This window comes from Tupaia chinensis, unplaced genomic scaffold (genome assembly GCF_000334495.1).
Source record: "Tupaia chinensis unplaced genomic scaffold, TupChi_1.0 Scaffold145208_1, whole genome shotgun sequence".
In the NCBI taxonomy this organism is placed as follows: Eukaryota; Metazoa; Chordata; class Mammalia; order Scandentia; family Tupaiidae; genus Tupaia; species Tupaia belangeri.
In genome coordinates this window covers 1,485,758-1,500,997 of record NW_006205068.1, presented here as the reverse complement: position 1 = coordinate 1,500,997, position 15,240 = coordinate 1,485,758, and the positions used below count along the sequence as shown (strand labels likewise).

At 40.5% G+C, this 15,240-nt stretch overlaps 1 protein-coding gene and 1 pseudogene across 6 annotated transcripts in view; one reads left to right on the top strand and one right to left on the bottom strand.

The window, feature by feature from the left end:
* MAD1L1 (mitotic arrest deficient 1 like 1) overlaps positions 1-15,240 on the bottom strand; it is a 598,556-nt gene that overhangs the window by 327,883 nt on the left and 255,433 nt on the right. The window lies entirely within an intron of this gene.
* LOC102475095 (protein mago nashi homolog pseudogene) lies at positions 7,844-8,284 on the top strand (annotated as a pseudogene).

Below are 15,240 nucleotides of genomic sequence, written 5' to 3'. Positions count from 1 at the left end.
AGCAGATGTAACAGTCTATATCTACCAAAGTAACTGAATTAATACTTTAATCATCTTTCTAAGAGAAAAGCACCAGACAAAGATAGTTAGACTGGTGAATTCTACCAAATATTTAAGTAATAAGTGATACCAATCCTCTATAAGCTCTTCCAGAAAACAGATGCAAACTACTCTGTATGATACTGTAATGGTGGATATATAACACAGAACACACAGAACTGTACAACATAAAGAATAAATCTTAATGTAAATTATGGTCTTTAATGATAATGAATCAATAGGTTAACTGTAAGAAATATAGCACAGTAATACAGGATGTTAATAACAGGTGAAGCATAGGGAGGAGAGACTACAGAAGCGCTATACTACTTTCTCAATTTTCTGTAAACCTAAAATAGTCTCAAAGCAAAGTTTAGTAATTTTTAAATTATAGATATTTAACATTTATACAACTCTACTGCAAAATAGACAATAATCAAAAGAATTGGGGAAGAGGGAAGGAAGGGAGACAGATTATCTTCAAAAAAGCAACAATAAGATTAACAACACACTTCCGAACAGAATCACTGGCAGTCAAGAGGACAGCAGAAAGATGAATTCAAGGTGCAGTGGGTAGAAGCAGATAATGCAGAGAAAGTATCCTTCAAAAATTAAAGTAGAGAATGGGAAAATATGACTCATAGGTACAATGGACTACTACTTAGCCATAAAAAAAAAAAATCTGTCATTTGACCTAAAGTGGATGAATCTGGAAAATATAATACAAAGGGAAATAGGCCAGACTATGAAAGACAAAAACCGTATATCCCTGCTTACATACACCAATGTCTGCACTCTACAGTGGAAACTGAAGTACTTGAAAACACAGAAATGAAGGCAGTAATGACAGATACCAGGAGCTGCTTGTAGACAGAGCTTGTAGACACAGGATGCAGGTAAATAAAGAGAAAAGGCTACGGAATGGTATATCATGGCACAGTAAAGAAAAAAAAAAAAAGGAGACAGTTTAACATACATTTTTAAAAAACTAGTAGAGCTATTAACAAATGCACATAACATGTAGTAATGTTCAATGTTGAGCATGAATATGGGTATAACCTTGATTTGATTATTATGCACTGGATGCATGCCTTAAAAAACCATACTTGTAACCCACAAAGATGTACAATTATCTGTAAGCCAGAAATCATAATTAAAAAAATTTTTTGAGGGAACCAGCAGTTAGCGTAATGGCTATGTCGCTGGACTCCCACGTAGTCGACCGCGGTTCGTGTCCCGGACCCGGTGGCTTAAAACTCACGCCGGGCGCGTGTGCGTGCGTGCCCAAGATCCCGAGAGGAGAATGGAGGAGAAGGGATTGCGGCGTGACCATCCCCCCTGGGGGGTGATTTCTCGCTTTCTGTCTCTATGTCTCTCTCTTTGCTGTCTCTCTGTCTGTCGGGCGAGCGCACGCGCCCTACAGTGAAAACTCCCTCAAAAAAAAAAAAAAAATTTTTGAAACAAATTGAAGTGGAATAAATACATTTTTACACCAAGAAAAACACAGATAATTCCTCAGCATGAGATCTACACCAAACAAAATACTAAAAGTATTCAATAACAGAAAAAAAAAAATCCAATATGATGCTTACAGATACAGCTAGTAATAAAGAGCAATAAAAGGGTTTTTTTGAAATGTATCAACATAAGTAAATTTAAAGATATAATATCTTGTCAAACATGTAACTGAATATGTACTTTATAATGATCGCTTCTACATGTAAATGAGGAAGACAGCAAGTGTTTTAAGGTCCCTCAATTATCTGGAAGAGAGAAATATGAGGAGGTCTTCAAAAAGTTCATGGAACATGCATATTATGAAAAAATAGATTTCAAATTTTTTTGCACCAAAATAAACTCATACCTCAATTCTATTTTTCCACAGACTTTCTGAAGTTCCCTCATTCTAATTTTTACTAGATTTTAATAAATTAAAAAAAAAAATCTATCCTATAATCACCAGTTAGCTACTATTGGGTTGTTAGAAAAGTCATGATATTTTTTTTTCTGTTTTTCTACGCAAAAATGCATCATGACTTCTCTTTTTTTTTTTTGGAGAGGTTTTTGCTATAGGGCGCGTGCACTCGCCAGACAGACAGAGAGAGACAGAGAGACAGAAAGCGAGAAATCACCCCCCAGGGAGGATGGCCACGCCACAATCCCTTGTCCTCCATTCTCCTCTCGGGATCTTGGGCACGCATGCACACACGCCCAGCGTGAGTTTAAGCCACCGAGTCCGGGACTCAAACCGCGGTCGACTACGCAGGAGTCCAGCAACATAGCCATTACGCTAACTGCTGGTCCCATCATGACTTCTCTAACACCCCAATAGTTACATAAAAGCACAGATAACTACCATATTAATGAGGGAGTAATAAAAAAACAAAACAAAACAAAAAAACCCTTCTTTTATTTATTTATTTTTTTTGGAGAGGTTTTTACTATAGGGCATATGCGCTTGCCAGAGAGATAGAAAATGAGAAATCACCCCCCCAGGGGGGATGGCCATGCCACAATCCCTTCTCCTCCATTCTCCTCTCGGGATCTTGGGCACACAGGCACACACACCCAGCGTGAGTTGAAACCACCAGGTCTGGTACTCAAACCAGAGTCGACTACATGGGAGTCCAGCGACATAGCCATTAGGCCAACTGCTGGTCCCAAAAAAACATACTTATTCTACAAGGTACAAAAAAAAAGAAAAAGGAATACCAAAACCAACTATTAAGACAGTTAACTTAAATGCAAATATATCAATAATTAAATTAAATGCAAATAAGTTGGAATTTTGAACTTAAAAAAATTGAAGATTTTCAGATTCAATAAAAATACAAAATCTGTCTTCATCCTGTATATAAGAAAAACATTTACAATAAAGTAATGAAGAAATCTTGAAAATGAAAGGTGAAAAGCAAAAAATCATGTAAAAAAATGGAAGCTGATATATTCATATGAATATCACATAAAGGAGATTTAAAGATTAGAGGAATCCTTGGAGATAAAGAATATTACATAATAACAAAAGGCTAAATTCACCAGGAAGCTAATAATTTTCAATTCATATGCACCTAATAAAAAAGAATCCTAAGATATACAGCAGTAATTTAAAAAATTAAAAGGAGAAATGGACAAACCCACAATTATAATGGAACACTTCAATATAACTCTCTTAGGAACTAAGAGAATCATTCACTAATATAGGAAATCTGAACAGTATAATTAACATCCGATAGATATTTAGAAAGCAGTGCATCCAACAGGTATAGAATACATTTAGTGTCAAGTATGCATGGGCCATTTATAAAAAGGGACTTTATATGAGGTCACAGAGCATATCGTGGAAAATTTCAAAGGATCGATGTCATTCAGAGCATAGTCTCTCAGCACACAGAAGTAAACTGGAAATCAATAATAGGAGCAAGAAAAACTCAAACCAGAGTCGACTACATGGGAGTCCAGCGACATAGCCATTAGGCCAACTGCTGGTCCCAAAAAAACATACTTATTCTACAAGGTACAAAAAAAAAGAAAAAGGAATACCAAAACCAACTATTAAGACAGTTAACTTAAATGCAAATATATCAATAATTAAATTAAATGCAAATAAGTTGGAATTTTGAACTTAAAAAAATTGAAGATTTTCAGATTCAATAAAAATACAAAATCTGTCTTCATCCTGTATATAAGAAAAACATTTACAATAAAGTAATGAAGAAATCTTGAAAATGAAAGGTGAAAAGCAAAAAATCATGTAAAAAAATGGAAGCTGATATATTCATATGAATATCACATAAAGGAGATTTAAAGATTAGAGGAATCCTTGGAGATAAAGAATATTACATAATAACAAAAGGCTAAATTCACCAGGAAGCTAATAATTTTCAATTCATATGCACCTAATAAAAAAGAATCCTAAGATATACAGCAGTAATTTAAAAAATTAAAAGGAGAAATGGACAAACCCACAATTATAATGGAACACTTCAATATAACTCTCTTAGGAACTAAGAGAATCATTCACTAATATAGGAAATCTGAACAGTATAATTAACATCCGATAGATATTTAGAAAGCAGTGCATCCAACAGGTATAGAATACATTTAGTGTCAAGTATGCATGGGCCATTTATAAAAAGGGACTTTATATGAGGTCACAGAGCATATCGTGGAAAATTTCAAAGGATCGATGTCATTCAGAGCATAGTCTCTCAGCACACAGAAGTAAACTGGAAATCAATAATAGGAGCAAGAAAATCACCAAATATCTGGATATCAGGAAATTAATTTCTGAATATGCCATTGTCCAAAATTCAGATCACACTGGAAATTGATAAATATTTGACTGAATATACAACCTTAAATGCATATACTAATAGGACAAAAACCAATGATCTACATATACAACTCAAAAAGTTAGAACATTAAGAACAAATTAAACCCAATGAAAGAGAGAAATACAGAAATAATGAAATGGGATACATACAACAGAGAATCAATAAAGCCAAAAGTTGGTTCATTCAAATGTCTAATGAAATTATTAAACCCTAGGTAACAGGCCAGCCTGTGGCACAGAGGTTAAGGCAGCTGGGTGCCACATAGCTAACTCATTGGTTTGAATCTCAGATCTGCCAGCTTGAGAAATATATGTGTACATGCCCAAGATCCTGAAAGGAGAGAAAATGGAGAAGGAATTGCAGCATGACCATGCCTCATGAGGTACTTTGTCACATGTGTGTTCATTTTCTCTCCCTCCCCCTCCCTCCCTTTCTTCCTCCTATTAAAAGAAACTAAACCCCCAATTTAAAATTCTTCCAACAACAAACCCCCAGGCTCAGATGTCTCCATTGGTGCATTCTAAACAAACCTTTAAAAATGCCACAAGGTTTACACAAAACATTACAGGAAAGAGTAAAATAGAACTCCCTAACTTATTTTATAAGGCCAGAAAAACCATGGCACCGAACTTGATAAAGACAGTGTGAGAAATAAAAATTAATGGCCAAATTCTCCAATAAACACAGAGGTGAAATCCCAAGTTAATTTACTGGCAAACCAAATAAAACAGTCGCTACAAAGTATAATCTGTAGACCAAGTTTGTTTATTTCTGGAATTTGAAAATCAATTAATTTAATTCACGTTACAGAATAAAGAAGAAAATCATATGATCTCAATATCTGTTAAAAAAAAGCAGTTGATTAAAATTTAACATCTATTCATGATGAAAACAATAAAATAAAAACCCTCTTAGCAAATGAGTAGAGAGAATATCTCTAATCTGATTAAGATTTCCATATGATAGCAAGTTCTTTAATAGAGAAATGTTGAAAGCCTTCCTTATGAGAATGAGAAAGAAAAACGTTCATTCCAGTGAGTGCCTGAAATTGTGGACAGTAACGAACCATACATATGTTTTCTCTATACATACATACTTACATTAAAATTCAATTTATAAATCAGGTACAATTAAGAGACTGACAACAGCACATAACAACATAGAACAATTGTAACACTATACTATAGTAAGTTAGACAAGGAAGGCCTCTCTCTCAAAATATCAGACCTTGGTTGATGACCAGTAACTTGAATCTGCAGAAGATAAAACCACAGATAAGAGAGAATGACTTACTATTAGCACTTCTATTCAAAACAGTACTAGAGATCCTAAGCAGGAGAATACATCAACAACAACAACAAAAAAAAAAAACTGTGAAACATGTAAAGATCAAAAAAGAAAATAAAACCTATTAGATGATACAATTACGAGCATAGAAATCCAACATAATCCACAAATGAGGTTTTGTTTTGTTTTGTTTTGTTTTGTTTTGTTTTAGTTTTGCATGCACTCACCAAAGAGAGAGAGAGAGAAATAGAGGGAAAATGAGAAATTACCCCTCTTGGGGGGATGGCCATGCTGCAATCCCTTTTCTCCTCTAGTCTACTCTCAGGAATTTAGACACACAAGCACATATGCCCAGTGTCATTTTCAAGCCACCAGGTCCAAGACTCGAACTGTTCATTCAGCTGGTCGTGTGGGATCCACTGTCTTAGCCTCCATACCACATGCTGGCCCATAAAATGTATTTTTGAAATAAGTAAGTATAGCATTTTCTCGGGATCAAAGTCAATCAAAGTTCAATTGTATTTCTACATACTAACACAAATAGCTAGCAAATGAAATTTGGGGAAAGATACCATTTATAAAATCATTTACAAATCAACCAATACCACTACCTATGAGCTGTTTGCCCAGCAAACTTTATAAAACATTATGGATTATAAAGATGACCTAAACATGTAAAAGATACAGTATGTCCATGGATTAGAAGACTCAATATTGCACAGATGTTACTTAATCAATGCATTTCCAGTAAAAATCCCAACAGATTTATTGGTGAAAATTTATAGGCCACATTGTAAACTTTACATGAAAATGCAATGGCCATGAATAGCCAAAGCAATCTTGAAGAAGAGACACAATCTGTTAGACAAGAAGGCTCCTGAAAGTCGTAGTAATTAAGGTTGTACGATTTGGCAAAAATAGAGATAAACAGACCAATGGACTATAGAGAGTCCAGAAATAGACCAAAACTCACAGAGTCCATGATTTTCATGATGCAAGCAGCACTGTCGGGCAATAGGAAGGTGCTGACTAGATATCCACATGGGGAAAAACGAAGCTGACACGTGCAACGAAGCTTACACTGTGAAGTGTGGAGAGGCAAAGCACTAAAGACAATGCTGAGGCGTAAATTAATGACCTTGGAGTAAGTGAAGCTTTCCTACACAGGACACAGAAAATTAATAACCATAAAGGAACTTCAAAATTGATAAAGAAGATCTCACTAAAATTAAGAACTTCTCTTAAATGAAAGAGAGTGGAAAAACTGCCTTGCAATCCAAATATCTAACAAGGGCCAGCCAGCCAGTGGGTATGGTGTGAAAGTGGCTGGATCTCCATGTGGCTAACCGCACAGTTTGAGCTTGAAAAACATACTGGGTGCATGTATGTGTATGCTCAAAATCCGTAAAGAAGAATGGAGGAGAAGAAATTGTTTTTTCTATAAACAAAATAACCAAGGAAATAAACCAAGGCCATCCACCTCCTCCCCTGCCCAGGGGGGTGCTTCCTTACTCTCTACCATCCTTGTCCCTCTATCCTACAAGCACAAAGTCCCTATAGCAAATTATAAAAAATGAAATAAAATAAAAATAAAAATAATCTAACAAAAGGCTAAAGCAAAATAAAATAAAGAACTCTTACAAATCACAAAGGAAAAGAGGAAAAACTGGGCAATGAAGTTAGAAAGGACTTTCACTCAGTTCTTAAAATGGCCAATAAACATAAGAGGTGCCCAAGCTCACTAATCCTCTGGGAAATGCACATAGAAAACACAAGGTCCCACTACCCACCTTAGTGCAACAGGACTTAAAACAACTAGCAGGAAAATTATGAGCAAGACTTTGGAGCGATGAGAACACTCACTTGCTGCCATGGGCTGTAATTTGTCACAACTACCTTGGCAAACTGATACCAACCATAAAGGTGAGCACATTGCATACCCCTTGAGTGCAGTCACACTCCTGGGTTCATAGACACGTCCATACACATGTGCACCAGAAAACAAGGAAGAGAATGCTCATAGCAGTAGTAGTTACAATTGCCAAGAAATAAAGAAACTGAAATGTCCATCAGCAGAAGAATGAAAAGCATATAATGTGGTAGGCTGTAAATGTCAGTGAGGCTCACAGGCCCCGGCGCACTGCCGTTTTTTTCTTAAAGTTCTTGGTTACTTTTTGCGAGCCATGGAGAGTGACTTTTATCTGTGTTACCGCGTGGGTCACAAACGCAAGTTCGGCCACGAGTTCCCGGAGTTTAAGTTCACACCTGATGGGAAATTGAGATATGCAAACAACAGCAATTACAAAAATGATGTCATGATCAGAAAAGAGGCTTATGTACATAAAAGTGTGATGGAAGAACTGAAGAGAGTAATTGATCACAGTGAAATAACCAAAGATGATGATGCTTTGTGGCTGCCTCCTGACTGAGTAGGCCGGCAGGAGCTTGAAATTGTCATTGGAGATGAACACATTTCTTTTACAACATCAAAAATTGGTTCCCTTATTGATGTCAATCAGTCTAAGGATGCAAAGGCTTATGAGTATTTTTATTATCTTGTCCAGGACCTGAAGTGCTTGGTCTTCAGTCTTACTGGAATACACTTCAAGATTAAACCAATCTAGATTGCATGTTGGTGTGGACCTGAGGGGGGTGGGAGTAGTTTTTAATTATCATTATTAGGAAATTTTTGCGTCTATCAGGGCAATTTTTTTTTTACAAACTGTAAATGATCCTCTTTAATAAATACATGATAAAATCCCCAAAAAAGCATGTAATGTGGTATACAGATAAAATAGAAATGAAATAATTGCATACAACAACATAATTCTGAGTAGAAGAAATACAAAAATTTATATACGACATGATTCCATTTATATAAAATCAAACAACTGGCAAAGATAAATACGGTATTAGAATCAGCAAGGTGGTTGCTTGGTGGAGTGGGTAGAGGAGCCACAAGGTGAACTTCTGGGGAGCTGGCAATATTCTACAGGTTGGTTTTGGTTTTTTTAGAGACAGGATCTCATTGTGTCATGACTCTCCTGCCTCAGTCTTCCAGCTGGGACACAGGCATGAGCCACCATACCTGGCTCTCTTTTAAACCAGGTCTTGCCATATTGCCCAGGTCAGCCTGAAGTTAAAAGACTGCTCAGCATCCTGAGTCACTAGGATTATAGGCACATACACCACACCAGGCCTGAAGACTGGAAATAGAATCCAGGCCCTCCGTGTGGTCCCAGCCTATAAAGCGCAGCATCTCAGCATGACACGCCACCTCAGGTGGGTCTATCCTACTCTTGACCTTGAAGGAGACTAGGCAGATGCGGTGACTTTTATGAGAATTCACTGAGCTCTCAAGATAGACCACTTTCTGTATATGTGTTACATCCTGAAAACAAGTTGGGGAAAAAAACCCAATAACTTATCTCTTGAAGAAAGGTTTTTGCTATAGAGCACATGCACTCGCCAGGAAGACAGAGAGAAACAGAGAGACAGAAAGCAAGAAATCACCCCCCAGTGGGGATGGCCACACCGCGATCCCTTCTCCTCCATTCTCCTCCCGGGATCTTGGGCACACACGCACATGCACCTGGCATGAGTTTAAGCTGCCGGGTCTGGGACTCGAACCTCAGTAGACTTTGTGGGAGTCCAGCAATGTAACCATTATGCCATCTGCTGGTCCCATAATTTATCTTTTTTAAACAAATAATTTGTACTTTTAGAAGCATAGCTTTGGCTGTAGAGCTGCACCTACAAAAAGATTATAGAAATGTACAGGCTCAAGGCCAACCTCTGTCTAACCACTGAGCCCAGGTACATACTGCAGGAGCCTGAAAGGACAGAGCACTCACTGAGTGAAAGAAACAGAGGTAGGAGACAGGGCAAGCTGGGCCCAGGACATCTGCTTGACACGCACACATGAGAAGAGAGTCTAAGAAGCTGCCAAGCCAGAAAGTTGACATGCATGGAGTACAACCTGAGAAGATCAATTTGGACACTGTGATTATAATGAGAGAAGAGAAACCAGGAAAGATAGAGAAAAGAGCAAAAAATCCAAGAAACAGACACAAGATCGAGCCAGCTCTATGGCACAGCATTAATGCATTGTTCAAGAGACACCGGGATCATGCATGGCAACCTCAGCTGGCATTCCCAGCCCTGAAACACTGTGCGAGTGCACGAGATCCAACAAGCTGGAGGACAAAAGGTGGGGGTATCAGGCATGACCAGACCCCATGGAAGGTGTTCATCTCTCTCTCCCCCTTTGTCTCTTTCTTCATGCATGTGTACACACCCTACCATGAATAAAGGAGAACATGTTTTTAATTGTCACAAGAAAGTATTTGTATTGACAGTTAAACAAAATAAACCAAGTAAATAAACCAAAAAATTTACTAAAAATAAAAAAAAAGAAAGAAAGCAGCAAGATCATCCCACAGGCCTGGTGTATGTGCAGAAAAATGGCCTTTGAGGATCCAACACAGGCTTCCTGTCCTAGCCCAAAGACCTGAGAACATTTAGTTCTTATATCGCAGAGACTATCCAGACATGGATACTCTGCAATTCTCCTAAGGAAACACCAGGAGACTTGGAGCTCAGGCAATTGGTCAAACTGCTGGCTGGGGATGCAAATCGTTTTTCTCAAGGGCATCCCTGGATAGAAGGGACACTGAGATGGCACAGAGACAGCAGCTCTTCACCCCCCACCCAACCACCATACTTAGCAGAAGTTAGACGTGAAGCATGGGGAAGGCTCCTCGCTAATGCAGTGTAAACCTAGGGCTGAGGGAAAAAGTCTCTTGTGACCAAAGTTTTCAGAGTTGTCAAAACTCATTAACTCCAGTTAATTGGGTAAAAAGGCCAGTTCAATTGATGATGACTGAATTAGAGAATAATTTTAACAGAATGCAATTCTATTAATTTCCATATAGTAACTTGAACAACGTGCTAACAAAGTATTACCAAATGCATTTCCTGCTTCGCTTCTTTCATAAGTAGATAAGGCTAATTTAGAATTAACATACCACTTGCTTATACCAATTAGAGCCTGTTAAACACAGGTCTCTAGTACAGTCTTGGTGTGCCATGTTTTCTGGATGAGCTAGGGCTTCAATAAAAGGCAGCATAACCCTTGTAAAAGTGGCGGAAACTATTAATCTGTGCTTGATGAAAACACTTCCAAAATAGATCAGACATCGCCCCGGTCAGAGTAAATTGAGAACAATGAGAAATTTTTAACCTTTCCTAATGAACTGGTTCATTGTAATAAGCATCAATTACCATGTTTGGAAAAGGCTACCCTCACAGGTTAGTGAGGAATAATAATGCTCCTGGGCCCTGTGTTAAATGCTCTGCTGTTAGGGACTGGCTTTCTGTCGTCTCTAATCACCACCCTACACCTGGTCCTCTCAGCTAAGCTTGCTAAATACCTGATGGCACTGCATCACTCCCGCTGTGTTCCAATACCACCTTTTTCTTTGGTTTTATTTTTCACTCTCTTCATTTTCACAAGCCTCATTACAAGATAATCTTACCTGACCTATAAACCAAGTTTACTGTTAACTGAACTCCATTTCTGCTAGGTGACCAGGTTCAGAGGAACCCAAGAGACAGAGCGCAGTCACCAGACTCAAAGGCATCTCCAGTCCAGCAATCAGCTATACTGTCTTCTTCAACACTCCCCTGAGGGCTGCAGGAAGCCAAATGCCAGCCTGCTCACAAAGAAGGAATGGGGTCCTGCTCAGGCCCTACGTCATTCATCTGCCCTCCACCCAGACCAGGCGACAAAGAGCAGGCCCCTTGCCCCATGCTCTCACACCTGGCACAGCTGTCTGAGTCACTGCTTAGGCTCGGGGCTCTGCTTCTGACTTCTTATTGTCACATCCTCCCCTTGACACCGCCACCACCTACACTTAGCTGGAGGGGGTTGAGGGAAGAGCATGCTGCTCTGTATTTCTCACCAGCAAGCCATGTTCTTGCAATTTCAACCTCCTGATAAAAAGCTCTGCAACACCTATTGTAGGAAGGAGTGGGAATCAATTGAGATTTCCCGAAGCAATTTTACTTAGATTTCACACTGGTCTATTACAAATTCCATTTCATTTATGTTAGTTGTGTAATGCCTTCCCCAGCATCCGCCCTGAACCAGCATTAAACTTCCTAACAGCAGTTCCTCACACTTGCGTGATGGGCTACGTGGGTGCCACATTAGAGTTGGCATTCCCGGGGTGACGTACAAAGTGAGGAAGGCACGGGACCATCTGGCCAGGAAGCCTTACCAAGGGCCATGACTGTCTACAGCTGGCCCCTCCCACAGGTCCACACTGGGAAGGAAGGTGTGGCCCACACAAGGTTCTCATAGTATGTCTATACCACACACAATCACGGGGGGTGGGGGGCACGGGACGGAGACACCAACCACTCATGGTAGAATGGTTCTATTTTAAGGGAACATATTTGATAGGATGCAGAAAGGAAAAAGAGATAGGTAAAACAGGGTCAGAGTTGATGGAGTCGGATTCCTCTGGTTCACAATCCAGCTGTACCATTTCAGAGCAGTCCCTTCCCTTTCCAAGCCTCAGTTTCTCTCTCAGCAAACTGGAGACTGAATTAGATGGACTTAAATCTATTGCAATTCAAAAGTTTCCTTCACTGGGAACCAGCAGTTAGTGTAATGGCTATGTCACTGGACTCCCATGTAGTCGACTGCGGTTCACGTCCCGGACCCGGTGGCTTAAAACTCACGCTGGGCACATGTGCGTGCGTGCCCAAGATCCCAAGAGGAGAATGGAGGAGAAGGGATTGCGGCGTGACCATCCCCTTTTGGGGGTGATTTCTCGCTTTCTGTCTCTATGTCTCTGTCTGTCTAGCGAGCGCTCGCGCCCTATAGCGAAAACCTCTCCAAAAAAAAAAAAAAGTTTCCTTCACTGAGTGGTAACAGCAAATGCAGCTGCTATCCATGGAATACTCTGCAAGAGCTCAGCACTGCACCTAGTGGTTTCGAAAGGGTGACAAACATTTCATTCACAATGGTGACACCAGCCCCAGTCTGGGGCCTGAACATAACAGGTGTTCAGTAAATAATCAATTAAAAAGTGAATGAATGGGGGCTGGCAGGTGGTGTGGTGGTTAAGGCATGGCCAACTGTGGTTTGCGTTCCAGACCCAGTGGCTTAAAACTCAGGCCAGGCACATGTGCGTGCATGCCCAAAATCCCAAAAGGGAAACGGAGAAGAGACGTGGCATGGCCATCTCCCAGTGGATAATTTTTCACTTTCTCTCTACCTCGAGCATGCACCCTATACCAGAAATCTCTCCCCAAAACAACAACGAAAGTGAATGCATGAAATAATCAATCAGACTCCAGAACAACTCCTGAGGGAAGTACGAGTCCTCCCTTTCAGTTCAGGAACTAGGCTTGAGGTGAAGTAACTTGCCCACAGTCACCAGGTACAGGAGGGAAGGCTAGGCTCTAATCCTATCCTGCACGAAGCTGGAGACTGAGTTCCTCATCATCACATTAGAGGTTGATGGACACTCAGATGGAAAAGTGTTTGATCAATCAAAGCTATAACACAGCTCTGGACTCAAATACCTGCTGACCATGGACAGCAGAAAGATCACAGAGTAAAAGGGATCCCAACGGTCTTGAATGTTCACTGAAGCTACACACACTCCACGCCTCAGGGAACACATGCACTTTCTGGCTAACTGCAAAGGTCCTTCATGAACTTAGAAGGTCAGTCGCCTAGCTGGGCTTTGCTTTCCCCAACCCAGGAGCAATCACAGGGCTCAGGGTTGGGACTTGCTTTGCCTATCTTCAAGCTTTGCTTGGCTTCCTGGTACAGAAATTGGCACGCAGAGGATTCAAAACAAGATGACTAATCACATGGGAAATATTTTCAATGAGGCTAAAGGAGAGTGGGTGCTGCTTCATGTCCCAGACTTAGTAACAGTAAAGTCCAACCTAACTTTCAGGTCATGTCCAGTGCTGTGGGTGTTTGTCCAGGGTCAAGTCAGTTCTACAGTAAGAGTCACAGGAAGAGACACCACCCTGCTCTCCAAGAATGCAGTCTAGGGAGAGAGCAAGACACAACAATAAAAACAACAAACAAAGATAACATAGCCAGCCATATGGTGCATGCTCCACAATGCTGAAGCCACAGGTAAAGGTTGCATCTGTGTCCTAAAGTCTTCCCATACATTCTGAGCGCATGCCATGGTCCTGGCTGGCTAGGGGTGGATAGCGATGTGAAGACCCTGTTGAGGGTTTCTCTCTTATGCACTCTCTCTCCTTCTCTCTTGAAAGGGGAAAAAAGAAAAAAAAAATTCTAAAAGAGAACAATGGTAACATGGGTGAGAACATGGCAAGTACCTGGGACAGCAGCACCTACAAAAGGAGAAGAGTGCTGGGCAGAGCTCACAGTCTAGACAGGAAGGCATGTGAAGGCCATTCCAGGACACAGAACAGCACCCGGCTGGGAGGACTTCTCCAGCTCCCCTCTCATCTCATGGTATCATTCACGTGCAGGTGTACACACAAATCCTGAGGCTCCCTCTCCCCTGGTCCCCGTGCACGGACTTTACAGCCTTCTCAAACTTCAGTAAAGTATAGATACTACTAGTGACGGCTACAGAACACCAAACAGATTACAGGCCCCACTCAACCAGTTCCATTCATTCATTCGCTCAACAAACTTTGTCATCCACCATCCCAGGCCAGGCCTGTCTGTCCCAGCAGGACATATGCAGATGGCCCCATGCTGGGAGCTGGGAGACAGCAGCAGACAAACACAGGCAGCCTTGGCTGCTGCGGCTCAACACGTGTGTCAGACACATTGCTTGGAAGACTGTTTGGTGTCAGGCTGCTCAGAGGCCGGATTCCAGCCTGGCACTAGTGTGAGGTTTGAGAAAATGACTAAGCCTCTTTGAGGCTCAGTTTTCCCAGCCATAAAATAAAATAAATCCCTAGTCACAAGGTTATTTTTTAGGCCTAAAAGAGACAATTTATGTTAAACGATATCTATTTTTAGAAATTGGTTACTGTTTATTACAATTAATCCCACATGCTTAACTATTAAGAGACAAAGCCAACGTCTGACTACTCCAACTTAAATTCCCGACTCAGATTAATTACAACTGCTTCAAGGATGCATTTCTAAAGCTACCAACAGGATGGAACTCTGTTCAGTGAGGTATGCCAGGATGGGAACTCACTGCAAGAGTCCCCTTGGGACAGGATCGTACTGTGAGAAGTCCCGGAATGGGGGCCACCAGCTCTGTGGGGTCCCCCTAGATGAGATCCTGCTCTATGAAGACTTGGAATGGGGGGCAATAGTTCCAGGGGTCCCCCAGGATAGGGTCTTTCCCATGGTCTGCACTTCATTCTTTGGCCATTATCACAACTCTGTGTTTACTTACCTATTTGCCTCCCCAACTACATGGCAAGGCCTCATAGAGCAGGTGAAATGCCTTTTGCTTTCACTGCTGTATTCTTACTGCCTAAGCCAGTACCTGGCAAGGAAAAGATGCTAAAAATAGATTTGCTAAACAAATGAAAGCAATTTGGTAGAACACTC